Genomic DNA, 16,858 nt, shown 5'->3' with positions numbered 1-16,858 from the left:
GTTTGATCCCAGGGTCTGGAAGATCCCCTGGAGAAGGGACTAGCTACCCACTCTAGTATTCTTGCCTGGAAAATTCCAAGGACAGAGGAACCTGTCCGGCATTAGTCCAAGGGGTTGCATAGAATCAGACATGACTGATTGACTAACACACACCATTCTGTTAAGCAAATTGTTAGGCATCCTTACTGAAGGACAGCTCAGAGTTTTTATTCTGCAAATGATGATGTTGGGTTTCCCATGGCCAACAGAGTCCACACGTCACAGCCTTGCACTCATACAGGCCTTGATGGTCCCAACACGTTCTCCTCTGGGCAGCTAGGAGACCATGGCGGATCCAGATAAGGCGGGCATGCTGCCCCATCTGGGCTCACACGCCATCCCAGCAGGGTCCCAGGACTGCCATCCAGCTCTACCCCTAAAGGTTGGCACCCACCTCTTTTTGGGGCACCTCACCAAGGCCACATACATGTTGATCCCAGGGAGAATAAGATGCTGCTTAGCCTCTCATTCAGAGTCCACTGTGACCGAAGCATCCTGGCCACCCTGCCCCCACCCAGGACTAGATCAGCAGAGGCCAAGATTGCTGGGTGTTGAGCTGGACAAGGAGGTGGCCCAGCTGAAGCAGCTGCTGGGGGATGCCTGTGGGCCACGCAGACTGCAGACAGAGGCTGGGGCTCTCAGCGGGCATGCCCCCACCAGGAGCTGGCTCACAGTGCAGCCCAGGTGGAGGATAATTCAGAGGCAGCACCACCAGTATACCCAGCGGGGAAGCCAGAAGATGCCCGTTTTCAAGCTATCAACAATAAAAACAAATTGACATCAACCGTGTGCGCGGGAAAGACAGAATTATCTTTTTATTCTCTATAGAAAATGACAATGCCAATTATCATCCCAGGAAGAGGAGATCAAAGAACACACAGCCAAAATGTGTAGGATAAAAGTACTCTAGATGAGTGACAGTGATGATCAATAATAATGATTTATAAAATATCTGATTTGTGTCTCTGTTTTGGTGATGTCTCTGTTGTCAGCTTTTTGAAATGTGTAATTTGTTGTGATTTCTCATTCAAAATAAATATTCATTTTTGTATTATCATCGCATTTGTAGTTTTTTGTTTTTTCTTCAAGAGGGCCAAAAGATTCTGGGTTCCCCCTGCCCAAGGCTGTCTGAGAGGCAACCAGGTGTCTGGGAGACTTCTTGGATCCCTTCCCGCTCTGTCATTTTATCAGTCTCCTTAAGTCCGAGATGTTAGGACTGCCAGCCTCGTAATAAAGTGATAATAAGGGCTAATGTTTGTAGAGTTATCAGATTTTCACAGTACTTCTATGCCCACTATCTCATTGAGTTCTCCCAACAACTCTGGGGTATGTAGGTAAATCATTCTATAGGCCTAAACTGGGGGCTTCCCTGTGGTTCAGCATGTAAAGAATCCGCCTGCAATGCAAGTGACATAAGCGATGTGGGTTCGATCCCAGAATGAGAAAGATCCCTTGGAGGAAGACATGGCAAGCCACTCCAGTATTCTTGCTGGGGAAATCCCAAGGACAGAGGAGCCTGGCGGGCTATGGTCCATGGGGTCGCAAAGAGTTGGACACGACTGAAGTGACTGAGCACATTGTAATAATAAGCCTAAGTAATAAAATTTTTTAAAAGCCTAATAAAACCAATGTGTATATAAAGTTAAGAATTTTCCCATAGCCTGAACTGCCCCTCTGGCCTTTGCTGTGCCTGCCCCATCCACACTCAGCCTGGGACTCCTCTGCACCGCTACCTGTTACCCATTGCTACCATAATTTTTAGTTGACTATTCATGGGCCAAAAGGCATCATCTCGTGCAAAAAGGAGACCTGCCTCTGTCACTACATGTACCATCCTGAGAAGAGCTCTTTATCTGGGCAATTCTGTCTGCTTCTTAAACTCCTGGGCATCGAAAGCCAACAGACCTGAGTTTACATTTCAGCTCTGTCAGTTACAAAGTAAAGTCAGGGAATATTTTGACATCGAAGCCTCAGATCTGTCCCCTGAAAAGTGGCAGGTTTTTAGAACTGTTAGAAAGGCTGCTAACAGCACGTACCTTGTAGTTTGTTGTCAGGATTAAATACCAGAATGACCTAGATTGCTTAGAACAATGCCTAGCACAGAGTAAACACTGGAAGCTGCAGTTGTTGGGTAAGACAGGGTCACCTCTGGTTGGCATAATCATTGTCTGAGAAGTTCTAACTTGTCCATGCCAGTGTTTTTAGGACATAGGTTCACTTCTTTGCCCTCAAACAACTCTGATGCCAGCTCTTCAGGGACAGCCTCCCTCCTCCCGCCAGGACCTCTCGTGGTGAAAGATTCAGCCCAAGCCAGACCAGGTGATGCTGCTCCTGGTTCCCACAGGGGAAGGGATGGGCACCATGACCACTGAAGGGTGCAGTGAACCGCTTCCAGATCTCTGCCCAGGAACGCCGGGGCCTCCCTGGGCTGCCAACTTTCTGCAGAAGCGTCAGCACAATCAAGCACTCTCCTCGCTCTCTGGGACAGAGGCCATGGGATGTGGTGCCTAAAGGAGGAGCTCCAGAGGATCTGCAATCCCTGGAGCCAGCCCAGGTAGTCCAGAGATGGTGGACAGGGCAGAGCGCCTGTGCCAGGAGCCCCAGGCTTCTGATCACCCTCCTTCCACTCCTTCAGCCCTTCCTTCCATCAGACAGCCATTCAACAAGCACAGAGAGCCCTCTGTCCCAGGCACTGCCAAGAGGCTCCTTCTCAGCACACCCCCGGCAGGCCTGCTCCATCCCATCCACCCCTGCCCTCCCAGGTCACCCGCATCTCTCCGCTCCCTCTCCCCATCAGTCCCAACTCCTCCCTCCTTCTGACATTAGGCTTCCTTCCCCATCCCCACCTTGCACAGGGACCCTCAGGAGAGGAAGGCCAGCCCGTGGCACCTGGAGCTTCTCATGCAGACAAAGGAGGGGCAGAGCCTGTGTGCAGGCTGTGCCCAGGAGGAGGAAGCAAACGCTTCCTGGAGAGCAGCATCAGAGGACTCCAGAGGACAGGGCTGGTGGAGGGCACAGTCCAGGTGTGCGGAGGGGCCGGGATTGGGGAGGGATGAGAGAGAAAGCAGAGAGGGAGTCAGGAGACGGGGAAGCCAGGAGAAGAAGGAGCAAAGGGAGGGCAGATGGGTATATGTGGGCAAGAGAGGGTGGATCGTAGCAGAGAAAAGAGCCCCCATCCACCACACCCCGGGGCATCTCATGGCAGACAGACAGGGCACCTTGACCACCGGCTCTGCGTTCCAGTCCACCTCTCCCTTCCAGGTCTGATCATCGAGGCAGCTCCATTCTTTGTGACTCATATGCCAGCCGAACTGAGGGGTGGATTCCCTGCCAAGTCCTTCACCCTTGTGGACAAGCCAGTGCTGCCTCTGAAAGCTGATGGGTCGCTGTCGGGAGAAACACAGCCTCCTGTGTTGCCCTCCTCAGGGGTCAGAGTCCAGCCTCACTCGTGTCCCTCTTGATTTCCTTCCCCCCAACCCCACAGGTCAGGGCAGGTCTGGTGCTCCAGCAAGGAGCTGGGGAGGCAGCCTGGGCCGCCGGAGAGAGTACAGGATGGGTGGCCAGGAAAAAAATGACTCCTCCAGGTTCGCCAACCTGAGCCTGTTTCCTCATCTCTACAAGAAAGGGGCGAAGACATGACTCCGGAGGTCCCTTCCGGTTCTGCTACCCTCTTCATTCTGCATCTGCAGAGGCCCAAATCCAGTTCCCATAGTACAAGGAATATAATATGGCATAAGAGATACAAAGCACAGATTCTAATATCCAGGATTACCCGGTTAGGTCTAGGAGCCAAGGGCAATGACGATGGAGAAATGGGAGTGATGATATTAGACAAAGAATCACACGTCAGCTGAGCAGTGATCCCCTGCTGCCCTTGGCTTAGCCGGGTCCCCAGGTCGCCAGGTGCAGTGTGAGGCCAGCTCGGGTGCCCCTCACCCTGGGTCCTTCTGTGGCTTGAGAGTAATTCTAGGGGTGAGATGAAGGCGGAGGTCTACTCCTGGATGTTGGCAGGAAGGGCTAGAGGTGGTGTAGACCAGCCTTCTAGATTGTAAAATGGCTAAAGCAAACTTTGCAGTGTTTTGAAAGTCAAGCAGGACACCCAGTCTGCAAAGGGTGGGGGAGGAGAAAGTGAGAAGGGTCATTTTGTCTCTGTGCCATCCACTCGTGGAATCCGAGGATCCCAGAGCGTAACGGGAGCTCCTGACCAAGGAAGGCTTTGCGTTGCCCTCGAATCCAAGTCTGTCAAAATTAAATGGGCTGAAAGTGGCAAAAAAATCCCCATGAACCGGCAATCCCTGGGTGGTGCTTCATTCCTCCAGAGGTTAGTTCTAGTTCTAGTCTAGTTCTAAGCTCAGTCTAGTTCCCAGGGGCACTGAGAGATGCAAGCCTGACATCAGAGCTGCAGGAGGAGGCATGAAGGGCTACGTTCACTCTGACGAGCTCTCCATGGCCTGGTGTTTATTTGACAACAAGGATTGAGTGCCTGCCTTGTTCCAGACATAGAGAGAGACCCCTGGGGACAGGGGTCAACATGAGGGGCATGGCCAGCCCTTAGAAAGCTCCAGTCTGGAGAGACGCACTGAGTAAATGCAATCAGACACTGCGTGCCATGAATGGGGGATGAAAAGTGGGTTCAAGAGGCCTGGAACTGGGACCTTGAACCTGATGCATACTGTGGAGGCCTTGTGGCCGTGTTGAGGAAGGCAGCATCATCCCTCGGGGAACAGGAAGCATGTGAGAGTTCTGGGGTTTTTTTGACTGAGCCGAGACTTAGTTGCAGCATGTGGGTCTTCCATCTTCATTGCAGCAAGTAGGATCTTAAAGTTTATTAATCAACTATACTCCAAAATAAAATAAAATAAAAAATTTAAAAGATTTGCAAAGCTTCAAAAAATGCTCTCAGATCCAAAGAAAATCTCCAACTGGGATCAGTTCAGTTCAGTTCATTTGCTCAGTCGTGTCCGACTCTTTACGACCCCATGAATCACAGCACGCCAGGCCTCCCTGTCCATCACCAACTCCCAGAGTTTACTCAAACTCATGTCCATCGAGTCGGTGATGCCATCCAACCATCTCATCCTCTGTTGTCCCCTTCTCCTCCTGCCCCCAATCCCTCCCAGAATCAGGGTCTTTTCCAATGAGTGAACTCCTGGCATGAGGTGTCCAAAGTATTGGAGTTTCAGCTTCAGCATCAGTCCTTCCAATGAACACCCAGGACTGATCTCATTTAGGATGGACTAGTTGGATCTCCTTGCAGTCCAAGGAACTCTCAAGAGTCTTCTCCAACACCACAGTTCAAAAGCATCAATTTTTCAGCACTCAGCTTTCTTCACAGTCCAACTCTCACATCCATACATGCCCACTGGAAAAACCATAGCCTTGACTAGATGGACGTTTGTTGGCAAAGTAAAGTCTCTGCTTTTTAATGTGCTATTTAGGTTGGTCATAACTTTCCTTCTAAGGAGTAAGCGTCTTTTAATTTCATGGCTGCAGTCACCATCTGCAGTGATTTTGGAGCCCCAAAAAACAAAGTCTGACTCTGTTTCCAGTGTTTCCCCATCTATTTCCCATGAGGTGATGGGACCAGATGCCATGATCTTAGTTTTCTGAATGTTGAGCTTTAAGCCAAATTTTTCACTCTCCTCTTTCACTTTCATGAAGAGGCTTTTTAGTTCCTCTTCATTTTCTGCCATAAGGGTGGTGTCATCTGCATATCTGAGGTTATTGATATTTCTCCCGGCAATCTTGATTCCAGCTTGTGCTTCTTCCAGCCTAGTGTTTCTCATGATGTACCAGCTGGGATACACCTACCCTAAGACCTGAAGTGAAGTGAAGTGTTAGTTGCTCAGTCATGTCTGACTCTTTTCAACCCCAAGGACTGTAGCTCACCAGGCTTCTCTATCCATGGGATTCTCTAGGCAAGAATACTGGAATGGGTTGCCATTCCCTTCTCTAGAGGATCTTCCTGACCCAATCATCAAATCAGGGTCTCCTGCAGGTTCTCTCCCGACACCTACCTACCGGGGAACACCAAATGATTTGATGTGGTATATGGACAAACCTCTTCAGATATTTAGGCTTTTATTTTTTAACCTTCTGTTTATGGAAAGTGAAAATAGTTTTTTCATTAGCCGATAAGAATGCATTCTCTTTTTTTAAATCAGTGCATTTGATTTTAAATGAATCAATTTAAAGAAAAATATCAGCAAATAAAGCATGTTCAAAGAAGGTGAGCGTGATGAACGAGCAAAGTTTGGGAACTACTGCAATAGAGAGATGAACTCTGGGGTCCCTTGTGACCCCAGGACTCCAGTCTCTGCAATTCGCACCAGAGGACCATTTGCTTCCCACAGGAGGGATCCATCCCATTAGCCCTTGGTGCAGAGCAGCCAGGCACGCCTTCCAAGACTCTGCGTGTGTGTGTGTGTGTGTCCACATGTGCTCATGCACACACAGGGGAGATGAAGCTGGGCTGCAGGGTGGTCCTGGAACAGTTGAACAGACCTAGTGTCCACATCAGCCTTCAGTCTTAACCCAAAGACTAAAAGGATGTTGGGTCATAGGGACACTGTTTCCAGGGGACACTGCCCCAGGCAGACTTACTCAGAGAATCAGATGTGGGCTTATTCGGAACCCTCAGAATTCCACCTCCTTCTACTAAAGAATCTGCCTGCAATGCAGGAGACCCAGATTCGATCCCTGGGTCAGGAAGATCCCCTGGAGGAGAGAATGGCAACTTACTCTAATATTCTTGCCTGGAGAATCCCATGGACAGAGGAGCCTGGTGGACCACACAGTCCATAGGGTCACAAAGAGTCAGACACGACTTAGGGACTCACATTCTCCATTGCAGAGACTGAGGTCTGGTCTGGCTCTGGGCTCACAGGCCCCTGGATGAAGAAGCAATTCAACGGCTTCTGCCTCCCAGGCTGACTGGGCACGGAGCAAGCCAGGACTGAGAGCCAGCAGGCTGGACCGGCGCCCGGGGTGACGCTGAGAGCCTGGCTGCTTGGCCGGTCAGGCGCCAGCAGCTGCGGCTGCTTCCGCTAAGGAGGGGCGCCTCCCCGCCAGCTGCGGAGCCACCTCCGTCCCTGCCCAGATCTTCCAGGCTCTCCCGCCGCCCTCGGAATGCGGCCCAATCTGCTTCGCACGACCAGCAGGGCCTCTGCCACCAGGGCCTCTCACCCTTCTTCCATCACACCACATGTTTCTCCTAAACTCCACTTTGCTTGGGTCCTGCCCTCTGGACCCCAGGGCATCATGCACGCCATCCCCCTACCTGCAACACCCTTGCCCCTCTCTCTCTTTGCCTGGCTAAGTTTGTTCGATCTTCAAATCTCAACTCAGGCATCACTAAGCATCCTTCCTGTCTGCTGTGACCAAAGCCTTCCTCCCCCATCAGAGGCTTCACCCAGCTTTCGTCACCTCCTGTCCCCTGTCCTCCCCGCCCTCTGCCTTGGAAGCTACTGGAAGACAGGGCAGGTCTGTCTCCATCATATATATTGTCCTGGATCTCAGCTCTGTGTCTGCCACCTGGGAGACAGTGCCTGCTCTTTGAGTGAATGAATGATTTCTGAGGGTTCATTGCAAAGAGCAGATGTTTGTGTAAATTGCCATAGAGAGCTTTGGGGATTGACTCAGACTTCATATAACCAAGCCAAACATTTCCAAGAGGAGTCCGTCCACTCCAGAAGGAAGTGTCTCCCCACTCCCCTGATGGAGAGCCTGTATGCAATGATCCAAGGACCCCAAAGCCCTCGTGACTTAGACCCAAGTATCTGAGCCCCTCGGTCCTTCCCTGACAGACACGGTGTGTCGGGCCTGGAAGCACACCCACAAGGGGTGCAACAGAGGGCCTGGAGCCCACACCTGAATCCCCTGGAAAGGCGGGCATGGTGGAGGGGCCGCATCTACCGCTGGGGCAGGCCCTTCCTTCCCTGCTTTCTCACAGACTAGGAAAGAAAGCTGGGGAAACTTGTTCTTCCCCTTGCTGGGCCATGCAGACCTACATGCAGAGAAATCGACTGTAAGATGTGTTCTCACGCCCCAGAGCGTCTCCCTGAGGCTGTGTCATCTGCAACATTAGAGAATCATTTAGGTTCACAACCAGGGTCAGTAGCAGGAGCAAGCAATTAGCACAGAATTTTTAAAAATTTATAACAGTTTTTAGAAGTATTTTTTTCCTCTTCAATCGTGATAAAATATACATCACATGGGGACTTCCCTGGTGGCTCAGGTGGTAAAGAATCTGCCTGCAAAGTGGGAGACCGGGGTTTGATCCCTGGGTCAGTAAAATCCCCTGGAGAAGGGAACGGCTACGCGCTCCAGTATTCTTGTCTGGAGAATTCCATGGACAGAGGAGCCTGGCAGGCTGCAGTCCATGGGGTCACAAAGAGTCTGACACAACTGAGTGACCGAGCACACATAAACGACATGAAATTTTACCATCTTAAAGATTTGGGGATGTACAATTCAACGCATTAAGTACATTCACATTGTAGTGCAACCATCACCGACATCCATCTCCCAAACTCTTCATCTTGCAAAGCTGAAAACTCTTCCTTAGACAAAAACTCCCTCATTCTCCCCTCACCACAGCTTCTGGCAATCTGTCTCTATGAATTTAGCTATTCTAGGTAACTCAAATAAGTGGAATCATGCATCATTTGTCCTTTTGTGTCTGGCTTATTTCACTTAGCATAATGCCCTCCAGGATCATCCAGGTAGCATGCCTGAATTCCCTTCTCTTTTAAAGCCACATAACATCCCATTGTGTGTTTAGACCACATTTTGCTTATCCACTCATCCACTCAAGGACATCTGGGTTGCTCCCACCCTTTGGGCTGACCCAGCACTGGCTTCACCTGCCTTCCCTGCCAGCCAGTGAGCCACAGAAGCTTTCTCAGCCCAGCTTCTCCCTGAAAAGCAGAGCCCAAAACAAGGGCTTATTTGCAGGTGGTTCACTGGGGGAAATGATGCCTTGGCATCACCTCCTTGAATCACCCACCTGTAAACAAGCAAGAGTTCGGGCCTGACAATAGTGAAGCATTGAAAAGGGAAAGGTGAGGCAGGGTTTGCTCTTGAGCTGTCACTGCTGGGGGCACCTGGAGCTCAGTCCCACTGGGACCCTCTGAGATGCCCAGGAGAACGTGCCAGGGAATCCCAGTGGTGGAATTGGCTCCTGTGCTTCACTGGTCCACAGTTGCCTCATGGGCTGTTCACAGCATCACTTATTCAGGTTGCCCACCATGAGTGCCAGGCAGGGTCCTGAGAAAGATGCTGACAGGTAGACCCATGTGAGAGGCCTCACCAATGACTGGAGGAAAAATGTGTGTCCAAAGGATGTGAGGAGCAGACAAGAGGATTCTGATACAGCATGTTACTCATCCTTTAGCACAGGGATGTGGCCTAGAGACAAAGCCAAATAGATGCTTGTCACATTAGCAACAAAAAGCATTGATACAGCACTTGCCATATGCCTGGCACAGTCCCAAGTCTTTACATATACTAGCTCATTGAACCCTCATGGCAACCCTGTAAAGGTATCCTGTCATCACCCCCATTTTACAGATGGGAAAGTAGGGGCAGAGGCAAGTCCAGTCAAGGGCACCCAGATGGTAAAGGGCAGAGCAAGACTCACAGCCACTCTTCAGACTGCCCAACTCTGATGCAGAAATACACATACCAGGGTATCCTTTATTTCCTAAGCTACCCAGGCCAGGGAAAGCCAAAGAGGATATCACAGCATACTAATAATTATTACCTTTTGGGGCTCTGGCATCAGACACATCTGACTGAGTTCAGATCTTGGTGCTGCCCCTCACAGCTGTGTCTCCCTCAGCAAGTCACAGAAACAGCCTAAGCACCACTCTCCTCATATGTAAAATGCTGCTGTGACTCCGTGATTATCACAAGTAGTCAAACGCTGGAAACAAGTCAGGTACCCATGGAGCAGACTGTGGTGCAGCCACACAGCGACTACTCCCCTGTAATAAGAAGGAATGGACTACTGACACATGCAACATCATCCACTCAACAGGGATGAGCCTTGAAAACTTGCTCAGAGCAAGGAGCCTTAAGTGAAAGAGCATGTTCTTTCCATTTATATGAACCCCTGAAATAGGCAAAACTAACCTATGGTAGAAAAATCAGAACAGTGGTTAGCCCTGGGGAGTAGGGGGCAAGGGCTGACTGAAAGAGGGCATGAGAGATCTTTCTAGATAATGGTGATGTCCTCTGTCCTGATGAAAGTGAAAATGAAAGCAAAAGTCGCTCGGTTGTGTCCAACTCTTTTCGACCCCATGAAATACACAGTCCATGGAATTCTCCAGGCCAGAATACTAGAGGGGGTAGCCTTTCCCTTCTCCAGGTGATCTTCCCAACCCAGGGATCAAACCAGGATCTCCCACATTCCACATGGATTCTTTACCAACTGAACCACCAGGGAAGCCCAAGAATACTGGAGTGGGTAGCCTAGCCCTTCTCCAGAGAATCTTCCCAATCCAGGGACCAAACTGGGGTCTCCCGCATTGCTGCAGGAGACCTGGGTTCCATCCCTGGGTTGGGAAGATCCCCTGGAGAAGGGAAAGGCACCCACTCCAGTATTCTGGCCTGGAGAATTCCATGGGGTTCCAAAGGGGTTCTATGTGTCCATGGGACGCAACTGAGTGACTTTCACTTTCACTCTGTCCTGATAGGGGTTTGCATTACATAGCTGAGTTTCTACTCAAGAAGTTAGACTTGAGTATTTCATTGTAAGTACATTTTACCTCAAAAGAAATATGTTTAAAAAGTACTGAACTCTAGTTAGTGATTGCACACTGAATTTAGAGGGAAGTATACCTGATTGCCAAATTCAGACTTAAATTGAAGAAAGTAGGGAAAACCACTAGACCATTCAGGTATGACCTAAATCAAATCCCTTATGACTATACAGTGGAAATGAGAAATAGATTTAAGGAACTAGATCTGATAGAGAGCCTGATGAACTATGGACGGAGGTTTGTGACATTGTACGGAAGACAGGGATCAAGACCATCCCCAAGGAAAAGAAATGCAAAAAGGCAAAATGGTTGTCTGAGGAGGCATTACAAATAGCTGTGAAAAGAAGAGAAGCAAAATGCAAAGGAGAAAAGGAAAGATATTCCCATTTAAATGCACAGTTCCAAAGAATAGCCAGGATAGATAAGAAAGCCTTCCTCAGTGATCAATGCAAAGAAATAGAGGAAAACAACAGAATAGGAAAGACTAGAGATCTCTTCAAGAAAATTAGAGATATCAAGGGAATATTTCAGGCAAAGATGGGTTTGATAAAGGACCGAAATGGTATGGACCTAACAGAAGCAGAAGATATTAAGAAGAGGTGGCAAGAATACACAGAAGAACTGTACAAAAAAGATATGACCCAGATAATCACAATGGTGTGACCAGTGACCTAGAGCCAGACATCCTGGAATGTGAAGTCAAGTGGGCCTTAGAAAGCATCACTATGAACAAAGCTAGCGGATGTGATGGAATTCCAGTTGAGCTATTTCAAATCCTGAAAGATGATGCTGTTAAAGTGCTGCACTCAATATGCCAGCAAATTTAGAAAACTCAGAAGCGGCCAAAGGACTGGAAAAGGTCAGTTTTCATCCCAATCCCTAAGAAAGGCAATCCCAAAGAATGCTCAAACTACCACACAATTGCACTCATCTCACACGCTAGTAAAGTAATGCTCAAAATTCTCCAAGCCAGGCTTCAGCAATACATGAACCGTGAACTTCCAGATGTTCAAGCTGGTTTTAGAAAAGGCCGAGGAACAAGAGATCAAATTGCCAATATCTGCTGGGTCATCGAAAAAGCAAGAGAGTTCCAGAAAAACATTTATTTCTGCTTTATTGACTACGCCAAAGCCTTTGACTGTGTGGATCACAATAAACTGTGGAAAATTCTTCAAGAGATGGGAATACCAGACCACCTGACCTGCCTCTTGAGAAACCTATATGCTGGTCAGGAAGCAACAGTTAGAACTGGACATGGAATAACAGACTGGTTCCAAATAGCAAAAGGAGTATGTCAATGTTGTATATTGTCACCCTGCTTATTTAACTTATATGCAGAGTACATCATGAGAAACGCTGGGCTGGAAGAAGCACAAGCTGGAATCAAGATTGCTGGGAGAAATATCAATAACCTCAGATATGCAGATGACACCACTCTTATGGCAGAGAGTGACGAGGAACTAAAAAGCCTCTTGATGAAAGTGAAAGAGGAGAATGAAAAAGTTGGCTTAAAGCTTAACATTCAGAAAACTAAGATCATGGCATCTGGTCCCATCACCTCATGGGAAATAGATGGGGAGACAGTGGAAACAGTGTCAGACTTTATTTTTTTGGGGCTCCAAAATCACTGCAGATGGTGACTGCAGCCATGAAATTAAAAGACGCTTACTCCTTGGAAGGAAAGTTATGACCAACCTAGATAGCATATTAAAAAGCAGAGACATTACTTTGCCAACAAAGGTCCGTCTAGTCAAGGCTATGGTTTTTCCAGTAGTCATGTATGGATGTGAGAGTTGGACTGTGAAGAAAGCTGAGTGCCGAAAAATTGATGCTTTTGAACTGTGGTGTTGGAGAAGACTCTTGAGAGTCCCTTGGACTGCAAGGAGATCCAACCAGTCCATCCTAAATGAGATCAGTCCTGGGTGTTCATTGGAAGGACTGATGCTGAAGCTGAAACTCCAATACTTTGGCCACCTCATGCCAGGAGTTCACTCATTGGAAAAGACCCTGATTCTGGGAGGGCTTGGGGGCAGGAGGAGAAGGGGACGACAGAGGATGAGATGGATGGATGGCATCACCAACTCAATGGGCATGAGTTTGAGTGAATTCCGGGAGTTGGTGATGGACAGAGGGGCCTGGTGTGCTGCGATTCATGGGGTCGCAAAGAGTCAGACGTGACTGAGTGACTGAACTGAACTGTACTGATGTTCACAATTTATTCTTAAATGCATCTACAAATAAGTGGATTAATGGATGGATAGAAGGGTGAATAGTTGGATAGATTATGTGACAATGCAAATACAGCAAAATGTTAATGGTAGCATCTAGGTGGTGGGCATATGCAAGCTAGGAATCTTCACTGCAAAATTTTTTCCACTTTGTGGTTTGTCTGAAATTCTTCATAATGAAGAGGTAGAATACAGCACTTTTCTCACAAAGTTGACCTGAGGTAAAGAAGTAAAGTGTAGAACCAGGGTGTCTGATTCTGAGGTCTGAGTGAGGCCCAAGAATTTGCTCTTCTCCTAAGTCCCCAGGTGTGGCTGGTACTATGTGTGTACTATGCACTACCCAGGCATCTGAATAGTAGGTGCTTCCTTTGGACTTGGAATTGATTTCCCTGACCTCCTCTCCCCTCTGTCTCTCGGGCTGCCCTAACAAAATGCTGCAGACTAGGTGCCTTAAACGATAGACATTTTTCCCACCACATAGTTCCGGAGGCTGGATGTCTGAGATCAGGGTGCCAGCATGGTTGGGTTGTGGTGAGGGCCCTCTTTCTGGCTTGCAGACGGCCACCTTCTTGCCATGTCCTCACATAGCAGGGAAAGAAAGGAGCTTTGGTGTCTCTTCTTAAAAGGACCCCATCAGGAAGGCCATACTTTCATGGCTTCTTTTAACCTAATTACCTTCTAAAGGCCCCACCTTCAAATACTAATCACACTGGGGATTAGGGCTTCAAAAGGTGAATTTTAGGAGTGCACAAACATTCAGTTCCTTATATTCCCCAGTGTCTTGCTCTTGGTCTTTCCAGCCCCCATAACTCAAAGTGGATTCATGTCTGCCAGGGGAGTGGACACAGCCAGGATGTTACAAACCGCCAAGCACTGGGGGGGCTGGGAGGCAGGCAATGAATGAGCACAGAAAAAACAGATTTTTCTCTTCCTGATTCAGTTAACTTGATCTCATTGAGTAAATGTTTGATCCAAAATTCAAACTGTCTCTCCAGGTTTTCTTCCTTCTCTCAGAGCGACCATCCCAATTTGCCCAAGACTGAGGGGTTTCAAAACTGGGAAAGTACCAGGCAAACTGGGACAAGTTGGTTACCTTAAAACCTTAGGTGGCCCCATTTCCTCATTTGTTGAATTTGTTTTCTGACAGTTAGTGAGGTTGGCCTCTTTTAACATATTTACTGAACTCTGGGAAGTAGGAGGGGCTTCCTAGGTTTGGTGCTAGTGGTAAAGAATTCCCCTGCCAATGTTGGAGACATAAGAGATGGAGGTTCCATCCCTGGGTTGGGAAGATCCCCTGATGCAGGAAATGGCAACCCATTCCCATATTCCAACCTGGAAAATCCCACGGATGGAGGAACCTGGCAGGTTACAGTCCATGTTGTTTCAAAAGAGTTAGACATAACTGAGCAACTAAGTATAATACAATGGACTCAGATTCGCTCTTTTGCAAACTGGCAGCTCATATTCCCTCACCACTGTTTTTAATCTATGTTTAAAAAATACAATTAATTTATAGGCACTCAACACAAGAGATGTTAACCCTTCATCCATCTAGTTATCCAGCTATCTCTCATTTGTCAATCCAGTGGAAATATCTTTCATAATCAATGGCTCACTCTTTGATTTTGTTTCTGGATTTTTCTTATAAAATATTTTTCATATAAAATGTTCAATTTGTAAATAATCAATGTCTGTACCCTCTCTTTGATGGATTCTGAGATTCCTGCTTAATATAAGATGGATTGCCTCACCCAAGATTTTATAAATATGCCCCTAAATCTATTCTAACACACCAGTGTTTTATTTTGACACAAATATCTAATTTACCTAATTTGTTTTCATGTATGGTTATTAGGGTCTCCCTTACATACATAATATAATGATACTATATATCAGTGTAATCCATTAAATATACCCCTTTTTCCCCTCTGGATGGAAATATTACCATCATATTTTAGTTTCCTCAGTTTACCTGCATCTATTTTGGGCTTTCTAATCTGTTTCCTTGTTATTCTGGCTAGTCTCTATGCCAATATCATGCCATTTAGATTGTGATAGCTTGAGTGTAAATTTTATTATTAACTAAAGCTGCTCACTCCCGCCCTCATTTGTAATTTTCTTCACTATTTTCCGGTGGGCATTTAAAATGTAAAATTATTTTGTCTATATACAATTTAAAATTACTCTCTCGAGTTCTTAGAATTAGGATTCTAATTAAAATTGCATTAAATTTCTATATTAATCTCTTGAATTTATATTGTCGTTCAGTCACTAAGTTGTGTCCAACTCTTTACAACTCTGTGGACCATAGCACGCCAGGCTTCCCTGTCCTTCACTGTCTCCCAGAGTTCAAATTTATGTATTACTTTTCTAAGCTCTGGCATGCTTGTGATATTAAGTCTCTCCACACAGAAGCATGTCTTGTACATCTCCATTTGTTGAGGCATTGTTTTATATCCTTCAATACAATTTTATCACTCTGTTTGCATACATGGCATATCTTTTCTTATTAATGCACCCTTAGAAATGCTATAGTTTTTGTTGCTATTATGAATGGGCTATTTGTTCCATTTCCCTTCCCAAATGTTTATTGCTATCATAGATTAAAATTTGATATATTTATCCACTTACCTCATTAAGTTCTCTTATTCAGTTTACTATTATCTTATTAAAATCTATCAAGCGGCCTAGGTATACTCCCTATTATCTATAAAGATATTTCCTCTCCATTTTCAATATCTATCCCCATTTTCCTGTTTTACTCTGTTAGTTAAAAACGTCCAAACCTGTGTTGATCAATAGTAGCAACAGCAGACACTATATCTTGCACTTGAATTAACATAAATGACTTCAGCATTTTTCCATTTTGTAAAATGTTTGATCTTAGTCTTTAGGAAATAGGCTTTATCATGTTTAAGCAGTTTCTATCTGCACTCGACAACTTCTTAGGGGAAAAAATAATATGTACCTGTCAGACATATGCTAGAACTACCAAATAGCTATGAAATTGGGTCCATAAACTGTGAGGCATAAATCATACTTCTATTTCCTCTGCGACAGTATGAAACTCATAAATTTTTTGTGGTTAGAAAGTTTAAAACAATGGGAAACTAGGGTCATTTTGGAAACACAAAATCCTGCCATCTAAAGGAGAGAACTCCACGATAGCCTTGGAGCCCACACTCCCCAAACAGCTTAGGTACATTGAGCAATTGCTGGCTGTGGGGCTCAGTAGCCCAAAGTCAATTTACTCCCCTTGCTAATCCAGGGGAGCTACAGAGAAAGGCTGTTGTTGTTCAGTCGCTCGGCTGTATACGACTCTTTGCAATTCCAAGGACTGCAGCACGCCAGGCTTCCCTGTCCTTCACCATCTCCCGGAGCTTACTCAAACTCATGTCCATTGAGTCAGTGATACCATCCAACCATCTCATCCTCTGTCGCCCCCTTCTCCTCCTGCCCTCAATCTTTCCCAGCTTCAGGATCTTTTCCAATGAGGTAGCCAAAGAGAGAGGTACAAGGTGGCAAAGGGAGGCTGGGGCGCCGAGTAACAGAGAGGGGGCACGAGCTGCTCTCTCTGCAGCTGGCACGCTTGCCATCCTGTGTTGTCACTGGTAAATAAATTACTTCTTGTACTTATTTTTCTTACTCCCCAGGAGAGCTGTGGAAATCAGTCAGAATCCTACAACAAGCAGGAAACTTGGGAGTCCTTTAGTCCAGGTGCAGCTGCCAGGAGGCTTGCCTTTGAGCCAGGTCAGGTGGAGAGAGATGATGTGAACTTATCCTATCCCCCATCTCCCTCCTGAAGCCCCATCGAGGTGTCTTTGGATC

Source organism: Cervus elaphus, chromosome 14, assembly GCF_910594005.1.
Source record: "Cervus elaphus chromosome 14, mCerEla1.1, whole genome shotgun sequence".
NCBI lineage: Eukaryota > Metazoa > Chordata > Mammalia > Artiodactyla > Cervidae > Cervus > Cervus elaphus.
This window is presented reverse-complemented; position numbering follows the sequence as displayed.